This window comes from Perna viridis, chromosome 3 (genome assembly GCF_037379345.1).
Source record: "Perna viridis isolate PV_CMFRI_1.1 ecotype Kerala chromosome 3, ASM3737934v1, whole genome shotgun sequence".
In the NCBI taxonomy this organism is placed as follows: Eukaryota; Metazoa; Mollusca; class Bivalvia; order Mytilida; family Mytilidae; genus Perna; species Perna viridis.
Window position 1 is genome coordinate 33,024,280 of NC_142447.1, and position 13,844 is coordinate 33,038,123.

Sequence of the window (13,844 nt, forward strand, 5' to 3'; positions counted from 1 at the left end):
AATATACTTGTAATTTACGATTATTTTGAAAGAAAGTATAAAAAATATATATTATTAACTACACATCCGACCCTGTGGAGGTAAGATCTGACAAGTAGCTATCTCGATGAGTCTTGCTTCTAAATTTGGAACATTCTAGGGTTCAGACGACGAGGTTTTAGTATGATCCAAGTGTTTTTTGAAGAAAAAAAACAGACATCGGTTAAGGGATCCAATATTCATAAAATAAAGTGTCTCTGATATATTTTTTTTTTCAGAATGTTAAGAGCAAAAAAGAAATCCAGCATTCTGAAATATGATACTAAGTCTCTAGAGATGGCAGTGAAGGCAGTAGAGAATGTGAAGTCTGGTCAGATGTCTGTTAGAAAGGCATCCGAACACTAAAATTTTCCAAAATCAACTGTAAGTGACTGGGTAACGGGAAAAAGGAGCATGGATGTGGATAGAGGAAGGAAACCTGCCCTGCCACTTGACTTAGACAATTCCATCGTCACTTCTGTAAAACGTGCATCTCAATTAGCAGTAGGAATTTCTAGGAAAAACAAAGATCTCTTATTGGATTTAATACGACAGATGATCCATACGGAACAATTTGGGACTACCAAGAAAACGGGTGGATGGACGATAGAATTTATGAAAAGTGGTTCAAAGATACATTATGCAATGCGGAGAGGATCGACCATAATTGTTGATCCTTGACGGACGCTCGTCACAAGAATCACTCGCGTTAATTCAAGAGGGAATAAAAGAAAATACTGTTATATTATCTTTACCGCCACACACGACCCTTTACTTACAACCATTTGATCGATCGTTGTTTGGTCCTTTTAATAAACAATATGACAAGGTATTTTCGGAGTTCCTACAGGAGAATATGCTCCGCAAAGTTGACAAATAAACATTTCCAAGTTCATTTAAAGCTGCATGGAACTCAGCCCTCGCCCCGTGCAGGTCAAGGTGTTAAAGGAATAGGCCTGCAGCAGCGCTAATCTTATCGTAAAAGACGACTAAAAATGTGCTCAGAACCCTAGCCGGGGGCTAGGGAGCTCTGCCCATAGAGCAACTGCGTTGTATGCCCCAGGTGGTGGAATGGGGTACCCCAGGCGTGTTACATGCTGGGGTTGTCAGGCTATAATACGGAAAACCTGACCGCAAAACATAGTGGTGCACCGTGTTGGGAAAGATGCCACGTTCCTCGCACGTTAAAGAACCCTACTGTGGTATTCTCCCGGAGTAGGAACCATAGGGCTCCGCCACAGGAGGTTAAATTGCCCGACCCTACCCACCTCTCCCCATTTCCAGTGGCAATCCAAATTTGTCGACCCCATTGTCCTTGTGTCCCACCCCTTTTTCATTTCATCATTTCATGTTCATTTTATCATCAATTTCATGTTCATCGTCTGAATATAGCTGAAATATTGCTGCTCGGACGTTAAACCCCAACAAACAAACAAACAAAACAAACTCAGCCCTCAGCATTGATAACATTAAAAGCGGATTTAGGGCATGTGGGATATGCCACTTTAATCCGCTTTCCATACCGTCAGAGGCCTATCTACCAAGTGAGGCGCCCTGTGCAGGTCCGGGTGTTAAAAGAATAGGCCTGCAGCAGCGCTAAGCTTGTCGTAAAAGGCGACTAAATAGTGCTCAGAAACCTAGCCGGGGGCTAGGCGCTCTGCCCACAGAGCAACTGGGATGTGTGCCCCAGGTAGTGGAATGGGGTACCCCTGGCGTGTTATATGCTGGGGTTGTCAGGCTATAATACGGAAAACCTGACCGCAAACCATAGTGGTGCACCGTGTTGGGAAAGATGCCACGTTCCTCGCACGTTAAAGAACCCTGCTGTGGTATTCGATAGGAGTAGGAACCTTTGCGCTCCGCCACAGGAGGCTAAATTGCCCGACCTTACCCATCCCCCCTTTTTCTAGTGGCAATCAAAATTTGTCGACCCTGTTGTCCTTGTGACCCATCCTTTTTTTTATCATTTCATGTTCATTTTATCATCCATTTCATGTTCATTGTCTAAATATAGCTGAAATATTGCTGCTCGGACGTTAAACCCCAACAAACAAACAAACCAAGTGAGGCTTCTGAAAAACAAAGATAAAGGCTCTACACCTGAATCTACCACAACCACAAGTACCTGCACAGGACCATTGTATAGTACAACGGCAACTGGTGATAATACGGTGTCCCTTGAAAATGGAGGGCAATTAGTTGAAGTAGTTTCTGAGCAGGGGGATTTTACACAACAGGAACTAGATATGGAAGCTTTACTCTAATCCAATACAAGACAAGATACAGATTGTTGCTGACGAGAATGGCAATGTAAAGCTAGATGAGAGTTGGAACGATGAAGTTCACACTTTGTTCCTGCCGACCGAATCAAATGTTAAATAAATGATAGTGCTGCAACTAAACCAAAGAAGTCGAATAATGGTTCTATACAATCACATCGGTTGTTAACCAGTGAAGAGTGAAGAGGTGGTTAAGGCAAAACTACTGCTTCAACAAAAGAAAGAGGAAAGAGAAAAGGAAAAGGCAGAAAATAAACTCAGAAAAGCTGAGAAGAAAGCGAAGAAGCTTGAACTTGAATTTCAGTATGCATCTAAAAGTAAAAGTAAAAAAGGGCAAAAACGCTAAGACGGAGAACTGAAAAAAATAGATTATCGGGTTTCTTGGCATAGTCTAATATGCTGAGCAAATATTATTGGTTTTCATAACTGTTTGATTCGTTTATTTACATTTGTAGATTTTTTTGGTGTCTTAAAGGTCCATGTGATACAGGCAATGATTGTCTATTTACATCGCAAAAATGAATCCTAACATCTTCCTGTAATCAGTAATTAAATTCAGATTTGAGTATGGTACAATTTATCAACCAAACAATCCATATATTTGATCCATATTTGTAAAGTAACTGAAAGTAATCAATCAATATTGTATACTTTTTACCACTGGATGTGACATCATATCAGCAATAGACGGCTGTTTCATGACAAGCAGAGGATACTTACCCGACCGGTGCACATCACCCATACTCCTAGTTTTTAGTGGAGTCCAGGTCGCTCATTTCCTAGTATATTTTTATTTGTATGCCGTATAACGCGGTCAGTTAGTCAGTAAATTAATCAATTAATCAGTTTTATTTCATCTAATGCACGATTTACAGACATTATTTGTAAAAATGGAGTTATGCGAGGTCTTCATATAATCTTTTTTAAAAAAAATCGTACAAATTATTTCTTGTTAATTTAAGTACACGATTATAGATAATATCTATAAATAAACAAGTTATACGCTCCCTTCGGGGGCGTTTATGGTTGTATTATCAACTTGATTCTGTGTACTTATGGCAATAAGGATAATAATATGGAAATAACATCAATATCCGGTTTGTACCTCCATTTTCAGGAGCTGAAAAACAGCATAATTGCAGCTTCATTTGCATATACTTGTATATATGCGATTGAGAGCCAAACCATTCTCGGAAAATATTTGCTAGTTTCGATAATTAAATACAAATCGAATCATAGCTTTTCCAAGATAGGGTTGGTCATAAAAGTAGGTAGTATGGTGCCCAGATGTTTACGAAAATTACGTAATCAATATTACCCATCATTCTCGGGTCATAAAAAAATTGCGAAACGAAAATAATTGGTAAAAGAAAGAATCGAAACGAAACAATTCGATAAAACGAATCAAATCGTAATGAAAACATAATTAAACGGTACAAATCGAAACATAATGAAGCGAAACTAAATTGAATAAAAGAAATCTTTTAAGACGTTTGGCAAATTATAAGAACCATTATGTTTATCAGTGCCGGACAATTCGACCCATAGACATTTCGGACCCTGACAACCAATAATTTCTTATGAATGCCGGACATTCCGGCCAATAAGCATATCAGACCATGACAATTAGTATAATGCTTTAGGATATATATCGTTACAATATTGACCATATTTGAAGGTTTTAAGTAGAATATATCGAATCAGAGCTGACAAAAATTATCAAAGTTGTGTTTTAATTAATGTTTATTCGGGAGCGTTAAAAAGTTTCACTTTCATCATAATAAGTGACTAGATCAACGGTTAAACAAAACAAAAAAATGAAAAGTTGTTATCTAAAGGGTAAAGCTCAATCATTTGCATATAGTGTCTGATTGCTGTTTGAAAAAGTGTCCGTAATTAGGCGACAAGGTGTCCGCAATTAAACTCCCCCTGTCGGTATTTAGACGATGTTGCATTTTTGCGGGAGTGAAGATTCTTCCATCTACCAATCAAAGGAAGCCATATATAACCGTTGGAGATAGTTCATTTGATAACCCTCTATCCACTTCTGTCATATACAAGTACTAGCATGTCAGAATATAGCCTCCATGGACAATCAAACTTCCGCTTTGAAAAACTGTCCGCAATTTGGCGAATATTCTTTTCACATTTTAATCAACCCGTATTTGCAAAACACGAAAAACCATAAATTTGTTGATAGGAATGAAATTAATGAAAAAGTCCCCGGAGAACGAAAATATTCCGAATGAAATAATGCAATATTTTATGCATTTTAATTTCTTTTTTTTTTTTAAACCTTACATACGTCAAAACCTACGATGACAGGGGTCATACTTAAATACGCCTGCATACGCCTGCCAGGTTGAAATACGTCTGTAGCAGAAAAGCATACGCCTGCAGCATAAATATTGTGTTTCTGTGAAAATAGTGTTATATTACCTTAGTAAGATGTATTTTGTTCAAATAAATTATATTTTCAGGAAATTATTTGTTGATGAGAAGTAGAACTAGCCGATGTAAATAACGATCTGGAAGGCGTTCGACAATCGTGATTGGGAATGCGTATTTGTGTATGAGATAACTATAATTACCAAAGTAAGAGAGATGAAAATAAATGTATCTACATATTTAACATGTAATTTCAGGGAAAGTGTGGTGAACACTGGTGTAAAAGTCTTGTAAATGGCGTGTATAACAAGAATTTTCAAGTTAAAAATATCATTTAATATAAAAATTAGCATTAATGATAGCATGCTACACATACATATTTTTAAGCAATACAAAGAAATTTATAGATTACATACACACATACAAGCACTTACACTCAAATGTTGACTATAAAAAGGAAAACACAATAAATGATGACACACACAGAAAACATTTAAGAATACATATAAGCATACAAGAGCACTATCCAGAAACCAAGCTACTAATGCAGGTAAATCTTATATAAGTCCTATATTATTCATAAGCACTAAAATGATATGCAATATATGTGTCGAATAACAATGTAAGCAAATAAAAAATACATATACAATATTAGTGTATTACAGAAAAATATAGAAAGTATTTGTCTGAGGCTAAGCAAGGGGAAGTAACTGCGAGGCTCTGCCGAGCCGAGTTCTGTTATACATTAATATTGTATATGTAGTAGTTCTGAGAGATGGACATTATTTGGCGAAGTATATTGTAAATTGTAACTTTTACTTTTAAACGAGTCATAAACATAACATAAATATTCAAAATTAAACAACAATTTCCGTCATTTAACATGTTTTTCTGATGTGAAATGAATTATTCCATGACCTACTTTCACATTTGTACACATTCAAAGTGGCAATGTTCAAAGTTGCCCCGTAAAACATTCAATTGACACGGCTAGATATGTTTGTTTGGGAGAAGAATGGCACAATATCTTCGGAACGCTGTGACTGACAGATTGACATAGGAGATTCGACGGGACGCGTGATTGTGATGGTGGGCGGAGCTTAATTGATTTATTGGCTACTATACAAATAAAGCTAGAATTTATTTGACACCGGTTATTTGCCTTTTAATGAACTCATTGCAGGATAAAGCACTAACAAAAGTCCTTTAACATTCATAGCACAAAATGATATACAAATATAAGTTTTCCAGAAAGGTTTTAAATTATGATTGATAACGATTTTTTTAAGGAACAGAATGAAATACAAATAAAATTACCATCAGACTAATTTCAAAACAGCTTTCGTAAAAGTGATCTTCGCATACTAAATTGACTCTGCTGTATACGTATGTTGAAGCTGTTACTGGGAAATTATGTTTATCAACCATGTCTTACACAGTGAAATTTCTTCATTGGGTCACGGATTGTAAAAGACTTTTACTAGAACTAACAACTGTCTACCTTGCACTGCATATTGTAATTGACTTAATAGGTCTTAATATTAGGTCACTACGATTTTTGGCCTTGCGGTTATTGGACATATCGAATACAACGCCATCTGTGACCAATCACGTTACCTCTATGGTGAAAATATTTCGATGCCAATTTTAGACTTATTATAAATATTTAAGATATAAGGGTTGGTTTTTATTGGTCAATATACTGGTAATGTTCCAAATGCATATGCAAAATCGCGAACTTACACTTTAATGTACAAAACTACGGGGCACCGAATGGGACTTTTTGTACACAAAATTGAATGCCGTCATAACAAAATCATTTTTGTCGTACAAAACTATGTTACACAGACTTGTTTTATGATCACTTCATGAAATTCATTTTTAGACAAAATTCTATAAGCCTGTATCATTAACAGCTATTTGTTGTAAGATCCTTGAACATGTATTAACAAGTAACATCAGGAAACATCTAGACATAAATAATATTTTACGTGATTGTCAACATAGCTTTCGAAGTAAACGCTCGTGCGAAACGCAGCTAATAACTTGTGTTCAGGACATAGCCAAATCATTATCAGAAGGCAGCCAGGTAGATGCTGTTCTTTTAGATTTCTCAGGGGCCTTTGATAAAGTGCCGCATCAAAGGTTAATAAACAAACTAAACTATTATGGAATTAGAAATAAAAATCTTAATTGGATAAAAGATTTTTTATCAAACAGACAACAACTGGTCATCTTAAATGGCATTCAATCTTCTAAATTATCTGTAGATTCAGGTGTCCCACAGGGTACCGTATTGGGCCCTACCCTATTTTTATTATTCATTACAATCTGCCAGAGCATGTATCTATTAAAGCTCGTCTTTTTGCTGACGACTGTTTATTACAGGGTAACAAATAAAATAAGTGAATCTAATGAATTACAAAAGGATCACACTTATCTTGAACTGTGGGAATCAGAATGGCGAATGAAATTTAATCCAGAAAAAAAATGCTGTTATAAATATTTCTAAAAAAAGCTAATTTCTTGAGACTGCGCCAGACAGCAAATATCTGGGTGTCACTTTTAGTAGTGATCTCGATTGGGGTCCACATATTAACAATATAACGGCGAAAGCCAATAAAACCTTAGGCTTTTTACGTAGAAATATGAAACACTGCACACGTAACGTTAAAAGCCTTATGTACACATCACTTGTGCGTCCGATCGTAGAGTACCCCTCGCCAGTTTGGGATCCATATAAACAAAACCAAATTGCCCAACTTGAGCAGATTCAGAGAAAAGCAGAAAGGTATGTCTTCAATGACTACACAAATAATACACCAGGTGCAGTGACTGGCATGATAAACACCCTTAAGTCTTCAATCTCGCAGAACAAAAGCAAGACTTGTTTTACTTTATAAGATAATTGGGGGGGGGGGGTTAGTGGAAGTTACAAATGATATGCTCACACAATCAGATAGGCGCACTAGAGGCCAACATAAATTTAGGCAAGTTTATACAAACAAAGATTTCTATAAGTATTCCTTCTACCCTAACACTATAACAGATTGGAACAATCTCCAAGAATCTATCTGTATGTCACCTTCCCTAGAGTCCTTCAAAAGTGGTATCTCCACGTTACCATTTGAAGGACATTATCTAGCTAAATAATAAAATAAGATAACCCAAGCCACTGTACATAATGTAAATATGTTTTAACTTTTTATGTTATATATTTTAACATTAATTGTAATGAATTGCGAACTTGTCTTTTAACGTTAGATTTCCGACCCCCATTTTCATGTATATAGGTTACAGACCACCAATTCAACCAATGAGCATTCGGAACGTACGCAAAAATAGTCCTACGCAGAAATTACCCCTGTTCCTCATAGTGCTGTGAAAAAAGTTCTCATCTTATTTAAAAAATTTAAACAGTTTCTGAAAGGAAAAACATTTCTGTACATTTTATAGGTGCATTTTGCTTCTTGTGATGTGAAGCCTAATCTCCATAATGATTTTTAAATATACCCCTATCTTGTGAAAACACTGGGATTTCCCATGCTATTTATAGACCCTTCACTTCCGGTGACCAGTACTGCACTGCAAGTCTGCTAACCCCACATGCCATTCTGAGGATTGTGAGCTGACATATGTAGAATCATGCTGATATATAGTCATCTGCAGGTTAAAGTTAAGGTAAAGTCAAGAGAAGCCATTGAATATTGTAAAATTAGCATAGAAGCCTATGGGAAGTGGAATTAGTGGTTTTTAGCCTAAATATAGCACGGCAAGTTTCGGGAGGTTCCACACTCCTTGCGGAATCTACTCCCGTACCGGAAGATGATGATGAAGTTCAAGTCTGTATCACAAAAGTCAACTTTGTCTGCAAATTAGTTTACAGAATTTTTTGGATATGCAATTGAATTCTCTCTCATTACGATTTTTGTAAGAAGGCCTCTCATTGGATATAGTAACCCCGGGTCTCGCAGGTTTCTGATTACTTCGAGCAAGGGAATATCATATGGTTGATGCGATATTCTGCAAAAATAATACTTTATTATATATTGCTTTTGTAGAATAGCTCATCACCCATATGACATGTCCTTGCTCGAAGTCATCGGAAACCTGCGTCTACGAGACCCACGGTTACTATATCTTAAGAGAGGCCTTCTTATAAAAATCATAATGAGAGAGAATTCATTTGCATAACCTAAGGATTCTGTAATCTAATTTGCATACAAAATTGAATTTTGTGACACAGAATTGACTAGACACAAAATTGAAAATTTGTAGTATGTTTTAAATTTTGTTAATCTGAACTCATTTTTGTTGAACAAAATTCACTGTTGTCTGTACAAAACCACAAGAGTCCCATTTGGCGCCCCGTACAAAATCAGCCTTTTATCAGGGGATTTAGAGTTAAGCAAAAATAGGCGTTATTATTACTTCATCACAAGTTTGCACTTGTTGATTCCGTCCGTACATAGATCGATAAATATTCCATATGTTCAGTTTTCGTTTTTAACAAGACATACAGGGGCCAGAAATTCCTGACTTGGGACAGGCACACACAATAAAAAAATATAGCGTGGTTAAAGTACTTTGGATTGATCACAGCCACTGAAAATGTGTTATAATTGAACACACCTAAAAATCAGTTCAAAAAGGTCCCAGTCCCTTGTTACAACGGAAATAAAGAAACTGAATATTAACCACACAAATATACGCACTAAGGACTACAAGCAGTTAACTGACATGTCAGCTCCAAACCAGTTAAAACCTACTAAAAGTTATGTCCCTATATGTAAAATCAATCCCAATTCTTCCTATGCGGGGTTGAAAATCACGGTACATCATAAGTTATACAATAAGGCCACAACCCAATGTTTTTGTGATGCCAAAAACTGCTTTTAAATATATTATTTTAATTTCTAGGTAAATACCCTATGAACAAATCAATGTTAATACAAAAAATGCCATCCTTAACGATTAGACAACAATATCATAACTATATCCCTTATGAATGAGTCTATTACAGCTAGTTGAAAAGGACCAGTTCCAATTTCAATACAAATATTGGTAGGCTCCTAAGTAGTTTAAATAGCTCTCTAGTTAGAAATCTGCCCTACATTATACCACTGTGTCCTACTTAACTACCACAGAATACCTGTGTGATCTTTTGGACACTGCCTTTTAAGTTTAAATACATATAGCAATCAATTATGATGAGGCTAACTTCTAAAGGTTAAGTACATACAACTCACTGAGGACATCTAAAGCATTGTTTAATTTTTGATACCAATACATTTTCAAGTTTATATTTTAGGGCATTTTATATAAACAGTCATTGTAAACTGAAGAACAAAAATTAAAAATGATACTAGTATTTAAAATCACTTTACAACATTTCTTTAACACCTTTTTAAAACTGTTTTATATAAAGGGGGTTCTTAGAAGGACTGGTGCATGCATTTATATGGCAAACTATATTCAGGCGATATAAATATTGAAGTCATCGTTGTTGAGAGCAAATATCGTCCCAATATCTAAAGGTGTTATTATCTTTTCTACCTAATGTTGTTTGGAAGGTTTTTATTTATTCTAACCATAAGTTGTGATTCGTAACACTACAGAAAGAGGTCAGCAATAAGTGGTGCACAGTTGGTCCCCATGGGAATTCCAATAACTTGACGATATACGGTTTCGCCAAAGCGTACGAAAGTATTGTCTAACAGGAATTCGAGTGCTGTAATCATATCAAAAGAAGTCCAATGAACGTAGTTTTTATGTATTTCGTTACTAGATATAATCTAAAGGAATTCGAACAAATGTATTCACATCGCAGTTTATTAAATGACCATTTGATATGATATGTAATTTTTTGTTTTATGAGATTATTTGAAAGTGTAGTGTATAAAGTTAAAAATTCAAAATTTGAAGAGATTCGAAGTATACCACATGGGCAAGTAATTTATCAATGCTAAAAATAGTTAATTCCACTGTTTTCATAAGCTTTTTTGTTACAAAAGTTTAAAATCAGATTTTTTATAGTAATGAACGCACTAGTAATTAAACCAAAAGTCTAGTTGCAGAGCAATGTCTTGAAGTGGAAATGAATCTACATTTATAAGGTGATTTGTGAAATTTGGGAAGCAGTACAGTGTAGGAACTTCCATGCTACTAAACTCAGCTTGTAAAGAGGTAGAGACGAGTTTGTTAATTCGGTCACAATTTCAATTTTTTATATATTAAAATTAAGTCAGTTGGAATGTTGGTGAATTAGTAATTTCTTTTTGTAGTATTTCAATATAAAATTTACGTCAAATAACTGTTTGCATCTTTATCAGTAGGAAACCAAAAAAATCATTGCTGAGTTCTTTCAATTTGTGTTTTATTTGGGAAATACGGCTTTTGTGTTGCTTATTAGGAGTAAAGTGTCCATCAGAATGTTTTATTTGGATGTCAACTATTTTTATAACTGTTTTGAAAAAAGAATCGATTGCATTTTTTCTACTTTTTATACTATAGGCTAAAAACCACTAATTCCACTTCCCATAGGCTTCTATGCTAATTTCACAATATTCAATGGCTTCTCTGGACTTTACCTTAACTTTAACCTGCAGAGGACTATATATCAGCATGATTCTACATATGTCAGCTCACAATCCTCAGAATGGCATGTGGGGTTAGCAGACTTGCAGTGCAGTACTGGTCACCGGAAGTGAAGGGTCTATAAATAGCATGGGAAATCCCAGTGTTTTCACAAGATAGGGGTATATTTAAAAATCATTATGGAGATTAGGCTTTACATCACAAGAAGCAAAATGCACCTATAAAATGTACAGAAATGTTTTTCCTTTCAGAAACTGTTTAAATTTTTTAAATAAGATGAGAACTTTTTTCACAGCACTATGAGGAACAGAGGTAATTTCTGCGTAGGACTATTTCTGCGTACGTTCCGAATGCTCATTGGTTGAATTGGTGGTCTGTAACCTATACGAATGGAGTGATCCATGATGATGTTACGACGTTTATTTCAGGTGATGGTGGATACTGGATGGAGGACGATACTTAGGTCATTTTTGAAGAAATGCTTTTAATTGTCGGTCTTTAAAGACGTTCAACATGGGAACTGACCATAAATATATTTTGAGTAACTTCAATTTCAAGATATCGACATATTTTCCATGATGTTCACATCTTTGCATAATTCACTATAATTAAAGACAAATTTACACATCGATTTTTTGTTAATATAGCAAATAGAAGGGAGTTCAGTATTGTCAATATAAGTAGGGATAGTTTCCTTAACAGTATGATCATTTAATATACCAGCAATGTTGATGAAATCAAAGTCTTAGAAGTTTATTAATGTATTTTGAATTTTATAAAATGTATTTTGTGATTTTCTGGACGATCAATTTTTGGATAAAGATTGAAATAACAGTAGGCAATTATAATTTTGAACTGTTATGTGTATCTATATGATTTATACCATACTTTGCATACTGGTATTGTTCACTGTACATGTAATATAATGTTGTCATTTATTCCATTATTTCTTATTGTTCATTGAATCCCTGTTAAGTGGAAATAAAGATATGGATGAATGAATGAATGAATGAATGATCGAACATTGAAGACCGAAAGTCTTTTGAAGTTGGGGAGATAAAATGTAGAACATCAGCATCTTAAATAAACAAAATATTAATACCTTGCTGGTAAGTTAAATCTTTCCGTAAAAATAAGAAAATTAATTCACTACTATTATGCTCAATAATGCTAGAGAAAAAATATAATCCGCTGCAATATCGTTGTATCTACAGGTCATCTTCTGGTCCACAAATTATGAATTTCAACTTCAATACAAAACGACATATTGAAATCACAATCGGAACTACTCAGCTATTTCCGATACACTATTTTTTTTCTTTTGTGTAACAAGTGTGGAGACAGACTGGTATTGCCCGAGGGGCAAGTATGGACGCAGACTGGTATTGCACGAAAAGCAAATCTGAACATACATAAGTTGTCTTGAACGTGTTTGTATTGTCTAGAAAACTCCTCCATTTATTGATATCAATAATTGAATTATGCACATGTTGATAAATATCCATTAACATATGTTATTAAACATCTAATGGTGGAACAAATTCCGCAATGCTTTGCCACAACCATAGGACAAGTCATATACATGTACATATTACAATGCTTCTTCCTTGCAGGTATACTTGCATAGATGTGTTGAACTTCCTATGTCATGTTAAGGATTGACCATCTCCTTTTCTGTAGATTAGCTTGGTAAAGTTCTGGACTCTCAGTTTTATTATAGATTAACAGAAACCTACAGTGTGGTATCTGTCAGTTACATGGACGGCCCTTATTTTAAAATGGTAGGGGCTATAAACTCAAAATTAAATAGGAGCATTCCTTTAGTAGTTAGTAAAATCATACTTAGTAGTGTGTGATTTGCTAAGAATTTACATCTATAAGGTCTTTGTTTTTACATTTGTCCTAATTAAACAGTTATCTAGCAAAAAAAGGAGAATAAAACTGAATAATGGAAAAATTTCGAATTCTTATGAAACAAAATTACAATACCGGTATATGAAGGTCATTGAGGCTAAATCCATAGATACTGGCTCACATATAACACTTCAAAATCAATATTTCTATAACTATATCTTGTATCAAACGATTTTAATAAACTTCTAAATAGTTATATACATTTGTAGCTTGAAAAATGTTTCCTTGGACAAACACTGTATACTATAGTACTTGTATTGCAGCTTTAAACCGCCAATATCTATACCTGACAACCTATCCTAGCAATGAACCTGATCCAAACCCCCAGTTTTTTTTTTTATCAAGCCTGGCTTGCTAGTTAATTCTTTAAATTTATATATGCTATTCTCATGACTATTTTGGTATTTTAGTGCTTTGTCTTGACTTTATGGATATCCCATGTTTCATTTCAATTTCCTGAAAACTAACATTGTTGAGCGCTCGATTATTGAATAACAGAATAAAAATAGTCAAACTTTATCTATCTGCTTAAAAAGCACTCAAAATCTGAATCATGTCAAAAAATAAATAACTTTGGGTGATATTTATGCTTTTCTGTTGTACCAACAGTTCGGAAACAGAACAGGTTGTCCGGGAATTGATTTCGTA

General features: G+C 34.9%; 1 long non-coding RNA gene and 1 pseudogene across 2 annotated transcripts in view; both read left to right on the forward strand.

The window, feature by feature from the left end:
- LOC148621925 (uncharacterized) overlaps positions 1–12,312 on the forward strand; it is a 31,279-nt gene extending 18,967 nt beyond the window's left edge. Inside the window, exons 2-3 of one of the 2 annotated variants that reach the window (XR_015921277.1) lie at positions 4,778–4,892; positions 11,711–12,312. This is a non-coding gene — a long non-coding RNA (uncharacterized LOC148621925). Of the gene's footprint in view, positions 1–4,777; positions 5,834–11,710 lie in introns of those variants that run through there. The other variant, XR_015921276.1, reaches the window with a different exon arrangement.
- On the forward strand, positions 2,037–3,139 carry LOC148621926 (uncharacterized; annotated as a pseudogene).
- Positions 12,313–13,844: the final 1,532 nt, after the last annotated feature.